At 38.3% G+C, this 22150-nt stretch overlaps 1 protein-coding gene and 1 long non-coding RNA gene across 2 annotated transcripts in view; one reads left to right on the top strand and one right to left on the bottom strand.

Annotated features, from left to right (window-relative positions):
- LOC309636732 overlaps window positions 1–12455 on the top strand; it is a 228586-nt gene extending 216131 nt beyond the window's left edge. Inside the window, exon 2 of the long non-coding RNA XR_014250186.1 lies at window positions 11197–12455. This is a non-coding gene — a long non-coding RNA (uncharacterized lncRNA). The remainder of the gene's footprint in view (window positions 1–11196) is intronic.
- Window positions 1–22150, bottom strand: part of LOC309636679 (centrosomal protein of 78 kDa-like) — a 528677-nt gene that overhangs the window by 277243 nt on the left and 229284 nt on the right. The gene's annotated exons all lie outside the window — the stretch shown is intronic.

Below are 22150 nucleotides of genomic sequence, written 5' to 3'. Positions count from 1 at the left end.
AAACTTATGGATAAATAGAAACTTACACATTTCACTTCTAATAAAAAAGTGCAGTTTTCCTATATACGTTTCGCTGAAGAGGAAGCCACAGTACAAAATTTCTTATGCATCAGGTTTCTTTCCTTCTTAAGCCAAAAGGGATATTTAAGGATAGATACAAGAAAAATAGTCAAAACATTCTGAAGCTTTCTTCTACTTCCTAGCTGTGCAGATTTCCTGCATTCTATATTAAGTCAAAGGAATACTAGTATCTCAAACTTTATCTTTAAAGGTGCAATACTCAAGTTCACAAGACACCATTATCTGAATTTATTCAAATATATTCTATTTTTAAATAATGAGAAAATAGGAGACAATCAGAAGCTACAAGTCTCAGTGTTGTACTTGGTTACAAAAATATACCATTTCAAATCACTGATTCCTGAAAAGACTTATTTTGGTTAGTTTCATTATTTATATACTGGAACCTTCTGACTAGGAAGGCCATTCTAACAGTTGTGTATCCCAACTTTTAGGAGAGTCAGTGATCCGTCACCCTCCTACTGATTTTAATCATATTCACTTCAGGGAACAAGTTGCCCTGCAACTCTTCAGTTTGTTGTGGTGCTATAATTTATCATATGAGGGAAAGTGTCCATTTATACACTGCCAGAAAATCCTCCAGGAAAAAAAAAAAGGAGCTAAATATCATATTGTTTCCAAACCTAAATCAACTATTTTATCATGTAAACATGCCAAGTCCCTGTAATATACAAGACAGGAATAAAGGGGGGGGGGAAGAGATATAACAAAACCTTAGATATAATACATACATTTGAAAGTGTATATAAAATATTACAGAAAACACAAGTTTGTTTACTTATTCCTTACAACAGTCTTACAAAGTAGGTATTGTTATCGCCGTCTTAGAGGAAGAGAAACAGGTTACAGGAGACCCAAGTATAGTACCAAGATTATACTCTGAGAAAAAGCACGTACTTGTTCTCATTACTCTGAATAGCTTATAATGCAAATAGATAAGAAAATGCAAAAAGTTACAAAACAAACATAAAAATAATATATAAGTGTAGAAATAATATTGATAAGAGGAAGGAAGATATTCATAGAATCTCCATTTGCTTTTCCCTATCCCAGAGTGAGAAACTTTGATAGAGCTGTGGTCCTCTGGGAAACCCAGACTATTAATAGGTCCATAGGGAAGTCCCTTGGTAAATTTTATTCTCAGGACTGGTAATATTTTTTTTTCCCCCCAGAAGATATCTGTCTACTGGAGACCTTGTCTTTTGGTAGGCATAGTGTCCTTACAGGGCACTTTATTTATCTAATTCTATCCAGCATCCAGGTTAATAGTGTAAAAGTGTAACCAAAAAGGACCCTATGGGGCCATCCTGGGACAGACCCTTCCCCTGCCAATGTCCTCCACCTGCCTCTTGTCTGTAGAAAAACTTTAGCCTCCCAGGTCTCCCTGAGTCACAAAAGACTGGCTCAAGAGTTGATTGGAAGAAAGTGAACATGTAGTAACAAAAGATAGTAGTTGAGCTACAAGAAATTATAACAATGTAAACAATAGATCAGACATAGTAGAGTCACAGAATAATATCAACAGTTCCTCCCTGAAGGACATAGATAACAGTGTCCGATACACATTCCTAAATTGTTTTGCAAATACAAAAACCCCCATCAGATGGAAGAAACTAACTGCACGATGACCATGAGTAAGTAACCCCCAGACTACTTACTGAGCCTGAGTATTGATGGATGTTAACTCCTATTAAACCAGCATGATACCTCACCATCATCCAATCTGAGAATTGAGGCTATTAAGCTCCAAATGGTTTTTGTCCAGGGGTATGAACAGCTTGGGTTACAGCCAGGTGACAATCAGACATATATTAAAGTAGTTAAAGAATTATTCTGCTCCTTTAATAGGCCCCATGTCAGTGCCTAGACTCAGCTTGAAGAAGCTACAGAAGATGGATCTTCCTTCCTCAGCACCTCTCAAGAATGAGGAGCAGGATGTAAAGAGAGGGGGGAATTGTCACCCATGCTATGCATCCCAGGCCCCAGGCACAGAAACTGTTTTTAACCATACAGGTTTGTTGTGTTTTATCAACAGGATGCCACAAAGGCCTGAGATAAAGCCAGAAAGAACAGGCTAGATCCAAGAAAGTGAGCAAAGTAGGCTAACAGTCACCACTTTCCTTGTTTTGATTTATCTTTGTGTTTTCATACCAACCCCTGAGAACTGAAGGACACTTGCCTTGATTTACCTCTGAATTTGTTTCAAAATTACCTGGTGTTTGGCAGAGATTATTTACTTTGAGACATATATGCTTTGAGAGATATACAGTGGTCAACTGCCCCAAACTGGCTCTGACTTGACCACAGGGATGCACCTGTGCAGATGAAACCTGGAGATGTCTGAAAGCTACTTTCACTTCATTACCATGCTAAGATCTCCACCCAAAGAGGGGATTCATTCTCTGCTAGGCACAGTTTGTGCCATGTGCAAAGGAGTGTGGAAAACTGCACGTGTGCTAGTGTCACTGAACACAAGTTTGTGTGCCTGACACAGAGTGAGGCCAAACAGACCAAAATATTGCAGTTTGGAGCAGAGAAAGATTTATCGCAGGGCCATGCAAGGAGATGAGTGGCTTATGCCCCCCAAACCCCTGAACTCCCCAAAAGGTTTCTGCAAAGCATTTTTAAAGGCAAGGTGAAGGAGGGTTTTCACAGGGTATGTGATCAGCTCATGCACAATTCTCTGATTGGTTGATAGTGAGGTAACAGTGTGGTGTCACAGGGGTTAATATTATCAATCCTTAGGCTCCAGGAGGCCTGGGAGCTATATGCTCATGGTCATCAAATAGTTAACATCTTCCATTTGGTGGGGGTTGTTCACATCTGTAAAACAACTCAGGAAATATGCATCAGATACTGTTATCTAAGTACTTCAGAGAGGAGCTAAAGCAGAGAATATCGGGAAAGGGCCTGACATGGGAAGGCCCCATAGGGTTCTGCCTGGTTACAATTTCCCCCCTTTCTTTGACACGTCTCAATCTTGAGGAGAACAGGTGTTGGACAAGAAAAAGAATAAAGTTTCAGATAAGGAGGTTATTCATAAACTTGACAGAGGAACCCGCAGTGTCCTGCTCGGTTTCACCAGCAGACACTGCTTTGAGAATGGCTGGTGGTGTCTGAGTCTGACACAGCTCAGAAAGTTCAAGTTCTTGGCAATACTTGACATGTCTGAAACCACATCTATAATGGCCACCCAGTTTTGCCTTTGATGTCTGAACCATAACTATTCCATTTTGACTTTCAAATGCATTTCTCTCCTTAATAGCCAAAGCAGCTATCACTGTTAGTGATTTTTTAGATATGAGGAGATACAAGAATATAGGCTCATAAAATCTTGTCCTGAAAATATCTAAATATCTGAAGACCTGTTCTTCCAGCTTTTTGCAGAGCACTGAGTGCCTCATTCCTGATCTCCACCCTGAACTCCTTTCAGGGGGTGTTAAAGGTCAGCAACCACAGTGGCTTGTGACTTAATCCTTGTAGAGGAACACGGCAAGTGCCAATTTTTAGTTGGCAGGGCTCCTTCATGGTCATAAATTTGACCATGGTTTGGGAGGTATTTCATGACCATTTCATTCCACAGTGCTAGGAATGTTCATTCCTAGGTCAGGTGAGGATTTCATTGATGGGTCACTCAATATGTTATTACTGGACTAGACCTTATTAACAGTAGTCAAAAGTCTCTGGACCACTTGTCTTACTAGTCTCTTATGGTCCAGGAAAATATCCCCACTTGTTGTTTCTTCCCATATCTAGAGCAACACTATTACAATCATTGATCTTATATAGAACTATATATATGGTCAACTGTTTCAAGTCACCTATTTTAATTGGATGGTCAGTCACACATTTGGTAATACAAGGAACAACGATTTTGTAAAACAGGCAATGTGCAAATAATATAGTTAGCAGTATTAGTAAAGTCATAAGTAAGAATTTAAGTCAAGAACTTCCTTTAGATGGAGCCAGAATATCCCCAGATCATCTGACTTAGTCTGTTCTGTACCAATCCTTATCTTTAAGGGAAATGATATATTGGCATTGTCCATAAGGCACCCAGCCCAATTTTGTAGTGTTACTAGGCTGCTTATCCTTAGTATGGTTTCATTGTCCCCAACTTAAGGGAATCTTTAAACTTAAATGACCATAGCCTGGTGTTAGCCACATAAATCTATCCCATAATTGTGGGAGGTAATATTATCTGGCTGAAATTTTTCTTATTGCTCTGACTGAGCTTGAGTAACTTTAGAAGAAAATTAATGTTTATGGCCAGGGTAAGAGCAGGTATTATTAATTGGCCAGGTAAAAGGATCCCACCTAGTAATATCAAAAGTGGCCTGAACAGAACTATAATTTCTTTCTTCTAGCATAAATTTCCTAAGGGTCATCCAATTAGAGTGGAGAAATCCACAAAGGTAACCCAGAAGAACTTGATATATGTAATTGACCATAAACCTAACAATTGGATTAAATTTAACTCTGCATAGGACTATGAAATACATTTGGTCAAAAGCAAAGGTGTGAGCAATTATCAAAGTAATTCATTTACAGGTCTGGTCCAGCATCTTGTGTCAGCTGTCTAATTCAGATGTCATCTTTTTCTCATCCTGGTCTGATAGTTTCTCCACTGCTTGAGAATTGTTTTAAGGTGATTTTGAGGTCAGCAGTCCTCTCTATAAACTAATCGTGTTCAGGAGGCCCATTCTAAGTGGAAGTAATAATCCAAGGTCAATTCCCTTCAGTTTTGCTGTGCATGAGCTAGTTAAGAGTACCTGATAAGGGTCCTTTCATCTAGGTTGGAGATTATCTTTTAAATTACATCTTTTCCAGTATGCATACTCCCCTGATCACAGTTCATGGGGCATCTGATCTTCATCCAAAGAGAGATTACTGAGATAAGCTTCAGGACCAAACTTAGGGTATCCTTTTAATAATTCAATTAAACTTTACCATAATATAACCTAACAGCAAGCAGCTGTCTGAGAAGTGAGTTTTAGGCAGTAAATACAGATATCAATTAACAGAATAAGAATTTGATATCCACTGAAACATCTCTTTCTCTCTAAAATCACCCTAATTTTTATCAAAGATAGCCAAATCAAGATTAATTTGTCCACAAATTAAATCTGACTAATTGATAATATTTTCTTGTTTAAATTGGTTATGCCAGAACTTTTCATAAAGAGTCTCAGACAGAAATTTTAAAAGGTCTCTCAGGGTCAGGAAAGACATGCCAAGGACTTGTCACAGATTTTGTCTTACAGGTTTGGGTGAATTCCTCCCTTTTTGAGGTCCCCAAAATACCTTGAGGGTTTTGCATCTATTAGGAGGTGGTCTTCCTAATTTACCTGATAAAGCTGTTGGGAACCTAAGAAGTTTCCAATCTCTGGTAGAAGGAAGAGATAAATGTTTCAGTTCTGCTTACAAAGGTATAATTTACCAAATTGCTGTAAGTCATAACCAACTTAAGGGGAAATGTTTCCTTATACCTATAAATACACAGATTAAAAGTCAGTAATATTTCAGACAAAACCAAAAATTATAAGCATATTCATCACTTTACTCAGTCCTATGTAACTAATCCTGTTTTATTAAGAATTTTATGAAGTCAGAGTTCCCATTAGACTTTAAAATCTCTTAACTAGTTTAGCAGTATGATTTAAAAGTCATCAAAAACATGTACTTGTCAAAAAGTCCTCTCTATGAATCTTCTTGAAGATGAAGCAGTTTTGCAAAGCATAAGTTTAATTGTCTATGAATGATAAAAAGATTTAAAAAGTTTAAAGATCTGATTACAATGTTTCTGACAAAGAAGTTTAACCAGGTTGCTGTGATATAAAACATTTTAAGATAACAATTAAAATTATAGCATTATACCAGGACATATCTAAATTTCAGAAACTTTATATAATTTCTAGAATGTCTATATTAATAACATTTATCTATACTGTATAATCTGAGGAAACTTATCACTCATTTGGCAATACTTCCCGTGTAATTTAACATACCAACCAATCCTAGTTAGTTTAATATTTTTTTCCCTGAGATGCCTCAGGGACCCTCTGAAGCATCCCAAAGTTAGCTGAAGTCAAAAGAACTTTAATTAGAATTTGATAGAAAGTTTGTCACAAAGTTTTAAAAACATTTGGTCAGATAGCATCATAGGTCACTGTGAATATTTAAAAACAAATACAGATTACTTAAAGGCAAGGAAGTTCACACAATCTATTATCAAAAGCAGCATTCTAAATAAACTTTTTCTCTTAGCAGAGAGGAACCAAATCTAGTCCTGCACCAGCCTACTTTTAACAATGAAATCCTTTTACCTAATTAAGTTTAATCTAATTTCAGCCTGACCATGCATAAAACTCCTTTATTATTTTAATAGCTTTAATTACATACTTAAATTAGAATCCTCAACTCTTAAAAACCTTAATTTCAAGTGAAAACCAAGAAGTAAGCAATAATAAACTGTCTTTTACATCAGCAATCTGTGGATTGAAAAGCATAAATATCAAAATAATTTCTAAAAACATGAACTTTTTATAGAAAATATCTCATGTGGCACCAAATATTTTTTTTAACATCTTTATTGGAGTAAAATTGCTTTAAAATGGTGTGTTAGTTTCTGCTTTATAACAAAGTGAATCAGTTATACATATACATATGTTCCCATATCTCTTCCCTCTTGCGTCTCCCTCCTTCCCACCCTCCCTATCCCACCCCTCTAGGTGGTCACAAAACACAGAGCTGATCTCCCTGTGCTATGCGGCTGCTTCCCACTAGCTATCTATTTTAGGTTTGGTAGTGTATATATGTCCATGCCACTCTCTCACTTTGTCACAGCTTACTCTTCCCCCTCCCCATATCCTCAAGTCCATTCTCTAGTAGGTCTGTGTCTTTATTCCCGTCTTGCCCCTAGGTTCTTCATGACCATTTTTTTATTCTTAGATTCCATATATAAGTGTTAGCATGTGGTATTTGTTTTTCTCTTTCTGACTTACTTCACACTGTATGACAGACTCTAGGTCCATCCACCTCACTACAAATAACTCAATTTCATTTCTTTTTATGGCTGAGTAATAATTCCATTGTATATATGTGCCACATCTTCTTTATCCATTCATCTGTTGATGGACACTTAGGTTGCTTCCATGTCCTGGCTATTGTAAATAGAGCTGCAATGAACATTTTGGTACATGACTCTTTTTGAATTATGGTTTTCTCAGGATATATGCCCAGTAGTGGGATTGCTGGGTCGTATGGTAGTTCTATTTTTAGTTTTTAAGGGAACCTCCATATTGTTCTCCATAGTGGCTGTATCAATTTACATTCCCACAAACAGTGCAAAAGTGTTCCCTTTTCTCCACACCCTCTCCAGCATTTATTGTTTCTAGACTTTTTGATGATGGCCATTTTGACTGGTGTGAGATGATATCTCATTGTAGTTTTGATTTGCATTTCTCTAATGATGAATGATGTTGAGCATTCTTTCATGTGTTTGTTTGCAATCTGTATATCTTCTTTGGAGAAATGTCTATTTAGGTCTTCTGCTCATTTTTGGATTGGGTTGTTTGCTTTTTTGATATTGAGCTGCATGAGCTGCTTGTAAATCTTGGAGATTAATCCTTTGTCAGTTGCTTCATTTGCAAATATTTTCTCCCATTCTGAGGGTTGTCTTTTGGTCTTGTTTATGGTTTCCTTTGTTGTGCAAAAACTTTTAAGTTTCATTAGGTCCCATTTGTTTATTTTTGTTTTTATTTCCATTTCTCTAGGAGCTGGGTCAAAAAGGATCGTGCTGTGATTTATGTCATAGAGTGTTCTGCCTATGTTTTCTTCTAAGAGTTTGATAGTGTCTGGTCGTACATTTAGGTCTTTAATCCATTTTGAGTTTATTTTTGTGTATGGTGTTAGGGAGTGTTCTAATTTCATACTTTTACATGTAACTCTCCACTTTTCCCAGCACCACTTATTGAAGAGGCTGTCTTTTCTCCACTGTATATTCTTGCCTCCTTTATCAAAGATAAGGTGACCATATGTGCGTGGGTTTATCTCTGGGCTTTCTATCCTGTTCCATTGATCTATATTTCTGTTTTTGTCCCAATACCATACTGTCTTGATTACTGTAGCTTTGTAGTATAGTCTGAAGTCAGGGAGCCTGATTCCTCCAGCTCCATTTTTCGTTCTCAAGATTGCTTTGGCTATTTGGGTTCTTTTGCGTTTCAATACAAATTGTGAAATTTTTTGGTCTAGTTCTGTGAAAAATGCCAGTGGTAGTTTGATAGGGATTGCATTGAATCTGTAGATTGCTTTTGGTAGTAGAGTCATTTTCACAATGTTGATTCTTCCAATCCAAGAACATGGTATATCTCTCCATCTATTTGTATCATCTTTAATTTCTTTCATCAGTGTCTTATAATTTTCTGCATACAGATCTTTTGTCTCCTTAGGTAGGTTTATTCCTAGATATTTTATTCTTTTTGTTGCAATGGTAAATGGGAGTGTTTTCTTAATTTCACTTTCAGATTTTTCATCATTAATGCATAGGAATGACAGACATTTCTGTGCATTAATTTTGTATCCTGCTACTTTACCAATTTCATTGATTAGCTCTAGTACTTTTCTGGTAACATCTTTAGGGTTCTCTATGTATAGTATCATGTCATCTGCAAACAGTGTCAGCTTTACTTCTATCTTCCCGGTTTGGATTCCTTTTATTTCTTTTTCTTCTCTGATTGCTGTGGCTAAAACTTCCAAAACTATGTTGAATAATAGTGGTGAGAGTCGGCAACCTTGTCTTGTTCCTGATCTTAGTGGAAATGGTTTCAGTTTTTCACAACTGAGGATGATGTTGGCTGAGGGTTTGTCATATATGGCCTTTATTATGTTGAGGAAAGTTCCCTCTATGCCTACTTTCTGTAGGGCTATATCATAAATGGGTGTTGAATTTTGTCGAAAGCTTTCTCTGCATCTATTGAGATGATCACATGGTTTTTCTCCTTCAATTTGTTAATATGGTGTATCACGTTGATTGATTTGCATATACTGAAGAATCCTTGCATTCCTGGAATAAACCCCACTTGATCATGGTATATGATCCTTTTCATGTGCTGTTGGATTCTATTTGCTAGTATTTGTTGAGGATATTTGCATCTATGTTCATCAGTGATATTGGCCTGTAGTTTCTTTCTTTGTGACATCTTTGTCTGGTTTTGGTATCAGGGTGATGGTGAGTTTGGGAGTGTTCCTCTCTCTGCTATATTTTGGAATAGTTTGAGAAGGATAGGTGTTAGCTCTTCTGTAAATGTTTGATAGAATTCGCCTGTGAAACCATTTGGTCCTGGGCTTTTGTTTGTTGGAAGATTTTTAATCACAGTTTCAATTTCAGTGCTTGTGATTGGTCATTGCTCATATTTTCTATTTCTTCCTGGTTCAGTCTCAGCACGTTGTGCATTTCTAAGAATTTTTCCATTTCCTCCAGGTTGTCCATTTTATTGGCATAGAGTTGCTTGTAGTAATCTCTCATGATCCTTTGTATTTCTGCAGTGTCAGTTGTTACTTCTCCTTTTTCATTTCTAATCCTACTGATTTGAGTCCTCTCCTTTTTTTTCTTGATGAGTCTGGCTAATGGTTTATCAATTTTGTTTATCTTCTCGAATAACCAGCTTTTAGTTTTATTGATGTTTGCTATCATTTCCTTCATTTCTTTTTCATTTATTTCTGATCTGATCTTTATGATTTCTTTCCTTCTGCTAACTTTGGGGTTTTTTTTGTTCTTCTTTCTGTAATTGCTTTAGGTTCAAGATCAGGTTGTTTATTTGAGATTTTTCCTGTTTCTTAAGGTAGGATTGTATTGCTGTAAACTTCCCTCTTAGAACTGCTTTTGCTGCATCCCATAGGTTTGGGTTGTTATGTTTTCATTGTCATTTGTTTCTAGGTATTTTTTGATTTCCTCTTTGATTTCTTCACTGATCTCTTCATTATTAAGTAGTGTATTGTTTAGACTCCATGTGTTTGTATCTTTAACAGATCTTTTCCTGTAATTGATATCTAGTCTCATAGCATTGTGGTCGGAAAAGATACTTGATATGATTTCAATTTTCTTAAATTTACCAAGGCTTGATTTGTGACCCAAGATATGATCTACCCTGGAGAATGTTCCATGAGCACTTGAGAAGAATGTGTATTTTGTTGTTTTTGGATGGAATGTCCTGTAAATATCAATTAAGTCCTTCTTGTTTAATGTATCATTTAAAGCTTGTGTTTCCTTATTTATTTTAATTTTGGATGATTTGTACATTGGTGAAAGTAGGGTGTTAAAATCCCCTACTCTGATTTTGCTACTGTTGATTTCCCTTTTTATGGCTGTTAGTATTTGCCTTATGGATTGAGGTGTTCCTATGTTGGGTGCATAAATACTTACAATTTTTATATCTTCTTCTTGGATCGATCCCTTTATCATTATATAGTGTCCTTCTTTGTCTCTTGTAATAGTCTTTATTTTAAAGTCTATTTTAATAGTCTTTATTTTAAAGTCTATTTTGTTTGATATGAGAATTACTACTCCAGTTTTCTTTTGATTTCCATTTGCATGGAATATCTTTTTCCATCCCCTCACTTTCAGTCTGTATGTGTCCCTAGATCTGAAGTCGGTCTCTTGTAGACAACATATATACGGGTCTTATTTTTGTATCCATTCAGCCAGTCTGTGTCTTTTGGTGAGAGCATTTAATCCATTTACATTTAAGGTAATTATCGATATGTATGTTCCTATTCCCATTTTCTTAATTGTTTTGGGTTTATTATTGTAGATCTTTTCCTTCTCTTGTGTTTCTTACCTAGAGAAATTCCTTTAGCATTTGTTATAATGCTGGTTCGGTGGTGCTGAACTCTCTCAGCTTTTGCTTGTCTGTAAAAGTTTTAATTTCTCCATTAAATCTGAATGAGATCCTTGCTTGGTAGAGTAGTCTTGGTTGTAGGTTTTTCTCCTTCATCACTTTAAATATGTCCTGCCACTCCTTTCTGGCTTGCAGAGTTTCTGCTGAAAGATCAGCTGTTAACCTTATGGGGATTCCCTTGTGTGTTATTTGTTGTATTTCCCTTGCTGCTTTTAAGATGTTTTATTTGTATTTAATTTTTGATAGTTTGATTAATATGTATCTTGGCGTGTTCCTCCTTGGAATTATCCTGTATGGGACTCTCTGTGCTTCCAGGACTTGATTAACTATTTCCTTTCCCATATTAGGGAAGTTTTCATCTATAATCTCTTCAAATATTTTCTCAGTCCCTTTCTTTTTCTCTTCTTCTTCTGGGACCCCTATAATTCGAATGTTGGTGTGTTTAATGTTGTCCCAGAGGTCTCTGAGACTGTCCTCAGTTCTTTTCATTCTTTTTTCTTTATTCTGCTCTGCAGTAGTTATTTCCACTATTTTATTTTCCAGGTCACTTATCCGTTTTTCTGCCTCAGTTTTTCTGCTATTGATCCCTTCTAGAGTATTTTTAATTTCATTTATTGTGTTTTTCATCATTGCTTGTTTCCTCTTTAGTTCTTCTAGGTCCTTGTTAAATCTTTCTTGCATTTTGTCTATTGTATTTCCAAGATTTTGTATCATGTTTACTATCATTATTCTGAATTTTTTTTCAGGTAGACTACCTATTTCCTCTTCATGTGTTAGGTCTGGTGGGTTTTTACCTTGCTCCTTCATGTGCTGTGTGTTTTTCTGTCTTCTCATTTTGCTTATCTTACTGTGTTTGGGGTCTCCTTTTTGCAGGCTGCAAGTTCGTTGTTCCCGTTGTTTTTGGTGTCTGTCCCCAGTGGCTAAGGTTGGTTCAGTGGGTTGTGTAGGCTTCCTGGTGGAGGGGACTAGTGCCTGTGTTCTGGTGGATGAGGCTGGATCTTGTCTTTCTGGTGGGCAGGTCACATCTGGTGGTGTGTTTTGGGGTGTCTGTGGCCTTTTTATGATTTTAGGCAGCCTCTCTGCTAATGGATGGGCTGTGTTCCTGTCTTGCTAGTTGTTTGGCATAGGGTGTCCAGCACTGTAGCCAGCTGGTCGTTGAGTGAAGCTGGGTCTTGGTGTTGAGATGGAGATCTCTCGGTGATTTTCACCATTTGATATTACATGGAGCTGGGAGGTCTCTTGTGGGCCAGTGTCCTGAAGTTGGCTCTCCCACCTCAGAGGCACAGCACTGACTCCTGGCTGGAGCACCAAGGGCCTTTCATTCACCCAGCTCAGAATAAAAGAGAGAAAAAATAGAAACAAAGAGGATAAAATAAAATAAAATAAAATAACGATAAAATAAAATAAAGTTATTAAAATAAAAAATAATTATTATGAAAAATATTTTTAAAAGTAAAAAAAAAAAAAGAAAAGAAATGAACGGACAGACAGAATCCTAGGACAAATGGTGAAAGCAAAGCTATACAGACAAAATCTCACACAGAAGCATATACATACACACTCACAAAAAGAGGAAAAGGGGAAAAAATAATATATCTTGCTCCCAAAGTCCACCTCTTCAATTTGGAATGATTCGTTGTCTATTCAGGTATTCCACAGATGCAGGGTACATCAAGTTGAGTGTGGAGCTTTAATCCACTGCTTCTGAGGCTGCTGAGAGAGATTTCCCTTTCTCTTCTTTGTTTGCACAGCTCCTGGGGTTCAGCTTTGGATTTGGCCCTGCCTCTGTGTTTAGGTCACCTGAGGGCGTCTGTTCTTTGCTCAGACAGGACGGGGTTAAAGGAGCAGCTGATTCAGGGGCTCTGGCTCACTCAGGCCAGGGAAGGGAGGGGTACGGATGCGCTGCGAGCCTGCAGCGGCAGAGGCCGGCATGACGTTGCAGCAGCCTGATGCATGCTGTGCGTTCTCCCGGGGAAGTTGTCCCTGGATCATGGGACCCTGGCAGTGGCGGGCTGCACAGGCTCCCAGGAGGGTAGGTGTGGATAGTGACCTGTGCTCGCACACAGGCTTCTTGGTGGCTGCAGTAGCAGCCTTAGTGTCTCATGCCCGTCTCTTGGTTCCATGCTGATAGTCGCGGCTCGCGCCCATCTCTGGAGCTCCTTTAAGCAGCGCTCTTAATCCCCTCTCCTCCTGCACCAGGAAACAAAGTGGGAAGAAAAAGTCTCTTGCCTCCTCGGCAGGTCCAGACTTTTTCCCAGACTCCCTCCTGGCTAGCTGTGGCGCACTAGCCCCCTTCAGGCTGTGTTCACGCTGCCAACCCCAGTCCTCTCCCTGCGTTCCAACTGAAGCCCGAGCCTCAGCTCCCAGCTCCCGCCCACCCCAGCGGGTGAGCCAACAAGCCTCTCGGGCTGGTGAGTGCTGGTCAGCACTGGTCCTCTGTGCGGGAATCTTTGCCCTCCGCACCCCTGTTGCTGCACTCTCCTCTGCAGCTCCGAAGCTCCCCCCTCTGCCACCCACAGCCTCCACCTGCAAAGGGACTTCCTAGTTTGTGGAAACCTTTCCTCCTTCACGGCTCCCTCCCACTGGTGCAGGTCCCATCCCTATTCTTTTGTCTCTGTTTTTTCTATTTTCTTTTGCCCTACCCAGGTACGTGGGGAGTTTCTTGCCTTTTGGAAAGTCTGAGGTCTTCTGCCAGCATTCATTAAGTGTTCTATAGGAGCAGTTCCACGTGTAGATGTATTTCTGATGTATCTGTGGGGAGGAAGGTGATCTCCGTGTCTTACTCTTCCGCCATCTTCTCCTCCTACCTCCTCAAACATACTTAATAACAGTCCTAAACACCTTTAGTTTCTCTGAAAAAGGGACGTCGATGTTCAGTAATTCATGTTTCAATATCTTCCTTTATGTGGGAATGACCTAGTAATTTAATAAACATCCATTATTTAACTTAATTTAGCACAACTGTAAATTTTCAAGTCACCAAACATCTGGAGAGATCATTTACATCTCAAAGGCACAGGAAAAGAAATGCAAATTCCTCCTCTAACTACTTATACATAACCATCTTGGCTATTTTCAGGGAATTTTTATTTCACTTCCCAAATATTCACTTCAGTTTAAAGAAATAACAGTAATAGACATTTTATATATATATATATATATATAAATCATATATATATATATATATATATCATTAACTCACATTCATATGCCTCACTTTCAGCAAAACCAGGAAGAGAGAACAGAATTTGACTCAGGCACTGAGACACACACACACACACGCACACGCACACACACACACACACACAAGTTAAAAGCCAAATCAAATGCAAAAGGCCCACTTTGATATAATAGCAGAGCCATTAGGGGCCATTGTTTTCCAGACCTCTGGGAGTATTGAGGTCATACAGTGTTACAATAAAAATATCATTTTCTTTCATTTGTGAGAGTGCAGCATAGCTGAAGATCTCCCAGTTTTGCAAAAATACCCCCTAGGGGACTATAAGATGGAACAGAGCTCTGATCATCCATATTTAATTATTCACAGCTGGTGTTATCAAATGTCAAGCAAACAACAATTCAAACTGATCTCTGAGGGTCACAGTTCCCTAGCCCCAAAAAGGGAGGTTCCCAACCAATGCCCAGTTAGTCCAAAAGGGGAGAACCCCAACCAATGCCCCATCAGAGATGAAGCTGAATGAATGACCAAGGCTAGTGCAAAAGGGAAAATCTCAACCAATGCTCTACAGGCGAAGCCCAATGCAATAGGGAAGGATACTCTGGCATTGTCACATGTGAGCCCCATTATTCATGTCTCAACTGGCCAATGCCAAGTACAAATACACATACATACAAACATCAAACATACAGTACAAACATACAGTACACACAAAACAACAAAAAACAAATAAGCTACTGTCACACAGACAGAAAATCAGGGGAGGTGTAGTCAATATTCCACTTCCACTCCCAAACCAAGGATTCCAAACAGATTGGCCCAGCTCTTGAAAGGGACCGCAGCCCAAATGGAGTGGAGAGAATTCCCAGCTTGCACAAGCTGGAGCAACTCACCTCCAAGTGCCACCAAATGTGGACAACTGTTGTTCAACAATGGATTGAACAAAAAAGCTAATTATGAACAAGAAAATGGAAAATTTAAAGTACACTATAAACCAACTAGATCTAACTGACAAATATAGAACACACCACTCAGCAGCAACAGAATACACATTCTTCTCAATTGTAAATGAGACATTCTTAAGAAACATTCTCCAGGGTAGATCATATACTAGAAGAAGAAAAAACTATAATAAATTTTAAAGGACTAAAATCATATAAAGTATGTTCTCTGACCACAATGAAATTAAATTAGAAATCAACAACAGAAGAAAACTTGGAAATTCACAAATATGTGAGAAATAACACATTTCTAAATAACCAAAGGGTCAATCACAAGGGAAGCTAGAAAATACTTTGAGACAAATTAAAACAAAAGCAAAACATACCAAAACTTATGGGATGAAACTAAGCAGTTTGTGTAGGAAAATTTATAATTGTAAATGTCAATATTAAAAAAAAATCCAAATCAATAACCTAATATTTCACCCTAGGAAACGTTTCTCAGCCTCAAACAGCCTTGTGTCATGGGGCAGGTGGCACCTGTTAGGGACAGTTCTTTCGAGATCTGCAGAGCAAAATGAGCTCCAGCAGCTGCTGGGGACTCAGGGAAGAAGCTACCACTGATCAAGGTTAAGCTGCCATGGGCACAGACTCCTGGCTTGCTTGCCAAAATTGTCACCAAACCAAGTTCATGTGCTGGACACACAGTGAGGACAAACAAAGCAAAACGATATAGTTTGGAGCACAGAAAGTTTTATTGCAGGGCTATTCAAGGAGATGGCTCATGCCCCCCAAACCCCAAACTCTCCAAAGGGGAGAGTTAAAAAAAATTTTTATTTTGTTTTGGCCGCACACCACGGCATGTGTGATCTTAGTTCCCTGACTAGGGATTGAATCTGCATCCCCTGCATTGGGAATGCAGAGTCTTAACCACTGGACCACCAGGAAAGTCTCTTAGCAAAACATTTTTAAAGGAAAGGTGAGGGAAGAGGGTCACAGGGTATGTGATCAGCTCATGCACAATTCTCTGATTGGTTGATGGTGAGGTAACAGGGTGGTGTTATCAATCCTTAGGCTCCAAGAGGCCTGGGGGCTATGTGGTCATGGTTATCAAGTAGTTAAACTCTTCCACTTTATGGGGGTGTTCACATCTGTAAAACAACTCAGGAAATGTGCATCAGATTCTGTTATGTAACTACTTCAGAGAGGAGTTAAAGCAGAGGATATTGGGGAAGGATCTGTCCTGGGAAGACCCCATAGGATCCTGCTCGTTTACACCAGCTGCTCCCAGCTAACCCTGATAATCTCTGCCTCTTTTCTAGGTCCCTGATGAACTGTCTGACTCCTAACCCTTAAAATTCCTTAACTCTCCCTCCTTCAGGGAGAAGGTTCCTTTAAAATATGAGCTCCCTTTCTCCATTCTCTGGCCATTGAATAAAAGCATGTCATGCTTGTACCAAACTCAGTTTCATTATTGGCAGCATGAACTTGAGTGGGAAAGAACTCCCTGACAGAGCTGGGGTTGGGGGGGTGGTGGTTAATCTAGTGCCCCAAGAGGTTGGCCTCATGTCTAATTTGGTAACAAAAGAACAACGATTTCATTATTTCTCATGGGTCTTTGGGTTGACTAGCCTGAGCCAGATGGTTCTTCTCCTCCATGTGAATTTGGCAATGGCATAGTCCTCTGGGGCTTATTTAGCTGGAATGTCAAGTGGGCTGGCAGTAGATGTTGACTGGGTCATTTGGGAGTTCATCTGGTGATGTCAACTGGAGTAACATGGCTTATGCATGCAGCTTGGCCTTCTCACATCATGGAAGATGGTTTCTAAGAGGGAGCATCCTGATAGCAAGTATTTCAAAAGGAAGCCACCAGCCCTCTAATGCCCAGGTTTAGTCCCAATGTGACACTTCCCCTGCTTTCTGTTGGCTAGTCCAGATGTAGGGAGAAAAAAAATAAGTTCTACATCTTGATGTGACCATCAGCATGAACATACAGAGAAAAAAAATTGTGGAAGACAATGTTTGGATTCAAGTTCCCAAGAAAGGTTACATCTTTGGTAGGCAGAGAAGCTATAGATATGACCATTTAAGAATGCCCCCAAAATCTTCCCATTAGGGGACACTTGTTAAATATTATATGCACTCAATGTAACAAGTGCCCTGTTCATATAAAGCCAAAAGTTATTAGAAACAGGTAAAACATATAGAGGACATTTTGGAGGAGGAGAGGTTTCAAACCTAATCTGACTGAGATGGTATATACACAGATTAAACCACCTTAGTGAGATAATACTCAGCTTATGTTTATGCAATACAAGCAAACCAGACTATAATACATAATAGTGATACTTGCCCAAGTTGATGTTTTGAGCATAGAAAAAGCAGCATATCTCTGTATCTGAGTTTTATTGTAGACAAGCTGTAGCAAATCAGACAGACTCTATTTTAAGCTTCTATGGTTGATTCTTATAAAGCCCTATGAATCAATCTGGATCAACGTTTTAATGGTAACCAAATAATGTATTTGTGACAGATGGTGGACCAGATAACTGAAAATGCATTGCATTGGGTCCTTGCCAAATAACTTTTAAATACACAGACTGTCTAATGACTGAAAATGACTCATGGATTTATAAACTACATTATAGTCACAATAAAATAAAACAGCTCTATATTTGTCAAAAGAGTATCTTCTATGGGGAAAATTTTTGCACAATACATTATAGCACATATCCTTGTAGCAATTCCATATGGTTACTTAAAATTCATGGTCTGAGGCTGCAGTAAGTCCAGCTTTAGCATTTTGATAAGATAGGACAGAGCTGGAATACCAAGCAGGCATGCAAGCATGAGACTTGGAAACAACCAGATATGAGGGAGACAAGCAAGCATGGTCTTGGAACAAACCAGATATGAGGGCAAAGAAAAGAGAGGGAGGAAAAACAAAGAAATGAATAAAATTACCCATGGTGGATACTTTTGAGCAGATTCAGTCTCAAATCTCATTTAAGAACCAGATGCTCTACACACAGAAAGTGTATGAAATTCCTAATTATTTATTTATTGCAGTAAATTAACTTTTTAAAAAACAGCTATAAAAAAGTCCAGCAAAATAGAGATTCTTGGTAGAATTGTTACTATTTTGTTAAATATTAGGTAGGATTAGAGAGTGACAAATGGTATGTGGTGGGAGGAGCACCTGACTAGTTTTATGGCTTTCAATGCAATGCAGTTGATTACACATTCATTCAGACATTACATACCAGAGAGAGGAGGTGGGGGTCAGTAATTTATCTACAGTGAACTCCTACACAAGACAGATCCTTCCAGACCTCTCTGGTGAGGTCTATCTGCCTCCTCTAGAACATAAGACCACCAAATGACAACACTCCTATCATACCTTCTCCACTCCAATCCCTATCCATATATTCTATCCTCCTCCAAGGTGCTGTGCAAGCTGAGAACAATCTGTCTATGTGGCTAAGACACTCACTGGTTTGGCTACAGAGAGCCTGTGACTGGGACAGTTGTAGAGAACATCCTCATTTTAGTACTGCAGGTTTGCCAGGAGTGCTGTGTCTCTTCCCCAACATGTTAGATGCTCTTTAAATGTTATATGAGTCTCAAGGTAAATGAGGGATCAAGCCTGCATTTGGCAATATCATCAACTCACTGCCCACTCAGCTCACAGCTCTATGTGAACTCCCAGTCTATTCAGTGGGCATAAACTACTGTTTCATCAGCTCTCTCTTTGCAGAACTTCAGGCCCATTATAGTGATAAAGACAGAGAGAAATGTTTGTGAGTTTGTTAAGATATAGACATCTAGGGTGCTGCCACATACACACTCTGGACAATAGCCCAAATCAAGGCCATCTCACTTCTTGACTTTAGCAGTTAGAATTTATTTATGACCACATGGCTTTTGAATTTGCTATTTGTGGGAAAGTGAGGAAGGGGGGAATCCAGGATTAACATTAGAAAAACTAAAAACAAAAACAAAACCTTACAAATGTTAGTGTGAAAAATGGCTTGCTTTCTACTTCTCCTGCTGGGAAAGCTCAGCAGGGCAAACTGCATCACATCTCCTCCTTCCACCCCAAGCACTGTGCATAGTCTTCCAGTAAGGGAAGCTGACAGCTAGTTCTAACATCTGAGTCCTCTGTGAAGGATTCCTCAATACTGAATTCCCCAGCTTTCCACTGGAGGAAACAGGACAGAAAGAGAAGCATTCAATGAGAATAGGAGAGAGATAGGAGGAAAGGGAAGTGATCGCAAATGCAGTACAAGGTTCAGTGCTCACCACACAGGGTTAAAATTTTAGTTCTGATATTAATTGGAGACTTGGTGAACTGGAGATTCAAGAACTTGCACTCAGGCCAGCAGCCCCATTTGGATGGGCCTCCAAAAGCTGACTGACCAGTTAACTTCTCCCAAGGAATGCAAAATGGAAGGGTAGAACTTGCAGCAAAAAAGCCAACGTTCCAGTCACTCTGTTCCCACAAGAACCTTAGTCCCTGAACCACAAGAATGATACCACTTTTCAGTAATCTCCTCTCAGAGGTACATTAGATTATTATTCCCATTTGGCAGCTTGAGGAGGCCATGAAAGAGTGAGAGGTAACAAGACTTGTTACTCAGACAGTCAAGATCAGACCTCAGTCCATCTCCTCAGAGAGGTTCTACCTTACTCTTCAATCTAAAATAACCCCTTCCCTAGACACTATCTAATTAATTTTCTTCATTCACTTGTCATTATCTAATATGTTCTTATTTGTTTGTTTGTTATTTCCTTCCACTACATGTAAATATCAAGAGAACTGTGCACTTGTCTGTATTTTTCACTGCTTTCTCTGAATTTTTAGAACAGGACAAAGAACAAAGCAAGCATTCAGTAATTTTTTGTGTGTTTCTCTTCCATTTTTTCCTCTGCATATGTGTTTTTATATATATTTGCAATTGTCAAATATATATAATTTTTATATTTTTTCTACTAAGTATTGTAAGCACTTATAAAGTCAAAAAACCTTTAGAATGATATATTTAAATGACTGCTTAGTATTCTTTTCAGTTGAGAGCCATGAGGGTACTGCTATGTCTGGATATCTAATTGATTTCCCATTTGTTTATTATTATACTGAAAATTATAATAAGCATATAATTTAGCATCTTTTTGCATATGATTTTTTTTCTTTTTCTGAACTATTTCCTTAGAGTAAATGAGATGACTAAATCAATGGATTGAAATATTTTTAAGATCTTTGATTCATAGCAAAAAATTCCTTTCAGAAAGAGTTATAATAATTTAACTGACAATTTAACTGAAGATGTGATGCAGTCTTTTTGCTCATAGCGTTCATAACTCATTAGATACTTTTCTTTCTTCAGTGTTCATGTATTCTCAATTATCTCCAGCAATGAGGGTAGAGGAACATCTATTTTCATTCCTCCACATGGTAGGTGATAATCGTGTTAAGAAATAGGTAGGTGCTATCAGGTGTTGAGAAAATCATAAGATATGGCCTTATTTACTTAACTACCTTCAGGCCTGCATGTGACTGCAAGAAGATTTAGAGCTTGTAAGAGACAGTAGAGAAAGACAATGTGGGGTCACATTTTTGCAAACATAGAATGGTAACCAGATGATAGGAGGAGATGATAGGAGACAGTAACAAAAATAACTTCCTACCTTTAGCTGCCCATATGGCTACATAACTTGGAGAAAATTTTCAAGCCTTGCAAAAGATTTTCTAAGATTTTTATGATAAATCTTTTCATGTTTCTGCTCCTAAAGTCCATGACATTTCTCAATCCTGAACACTATTCCCATAGAACACCTTACCAGGACTCCCAGTTGACAAAACATAGTGTGTTTCCATTTACCCTGGACTTAGGACTGAAAGTTATGCTGTGAATTTATATTACCTTACCCTGAGGACCATGAAGAGCTTCTAATATATTGATTAGTTTGTCCTTGGTGTGATTGGGGGTGGAAAGACATAAATATCTCCATTTTTAATGTTTACTGGAGTGAACTTAGAGATCCCAAAACACTAGCTAGTATTTAGATTCTTCTATTCTCTTTTTTTTAACTTATTTATTTATTTAATTTTTGCATTTAATTTAATTTATTTTTTTATACAGCAGGTTCTTATTAGTCATCAATTTTATACACATCAGTGTATACATGTCAATCCCAATCACCCAATTCATCACACCACCACCACCATCCCCCCACGGCTTTCCCACCTTGGTGTCCATACGTTTGTTCTCTACATCTGTGTCTCAATTTCTGCCCTGCAAACAGGTTCATCTCTACAATTTTTCTAGGTTCCACATATATGTGTTAATATACGATATTTGTTTTTCTCTTTCTGACTTACTTCACTCTGTATGATAGTCTCTAGATCCATCCACGTCTCAACAAATGACCCAATTTCGTTCCTTTTTATGGCTGAGTAATATTCCATTGTATATATATATACCACATCTTCTTTATCCATTCATCTGTCGATGGGCACTTATGTTGCTTCCATGACCTGGCTATTGTAAATAGTGCTGCAATGAACATTGGGGTGCATGTGTCTTTTTGAATTATGGTTTTCTCTGGGTATATGCCCAGTAGTGGGATTACTGGATCATATGGTAATTCTATTTTTAGTTTTTTAAGGAACCTCCATGCTGTTCTCCATAGTGGCTGTATCAATTTACATTCCCACCAACAGTGCAAGAAGGTTCCCTTTTCTCCACACCCTCTCCAGCATTTGTTGTTTGTAGATTTTCTGATGATGCTCATTCTAACTGGTGTGAGGTGATACCTCATTGTAGTTTTGATTTGCATTTCTCTAATAATCAGTGATGTTGAGCAGCTTTTCATGTGCTTCTTGACCATCTGTTTGTCTTCTTTGGAGGAATGTCTATTTACGTCTTCTGCCCATTTTTGGATTGGGTTGTTTGCTTTCTTAATATTGAGCTGCATGTGTTGTTTATATATTTTGGAGATTAATCCTTTGTCCATTGATTCGTTTGCAAATATTTTCTCCCAGTCTGAGG

Source organism: Balaenoptera physalus (genome assembly GCF_965194825.1).
Source record: "Balaenoptera physalus genome assembly, chromosome: 10".
NCBI lineage: Eukaryota > Metazoa > Chordata > Mammalia > Artiodactyla > Balaenopteridae > Balaenoptera > Balaenoptera physalus.
Note: the sequence above shows the minus strand (reverse complement) of the source record. Positions and strands in the feature narration are given on the sequence as shown.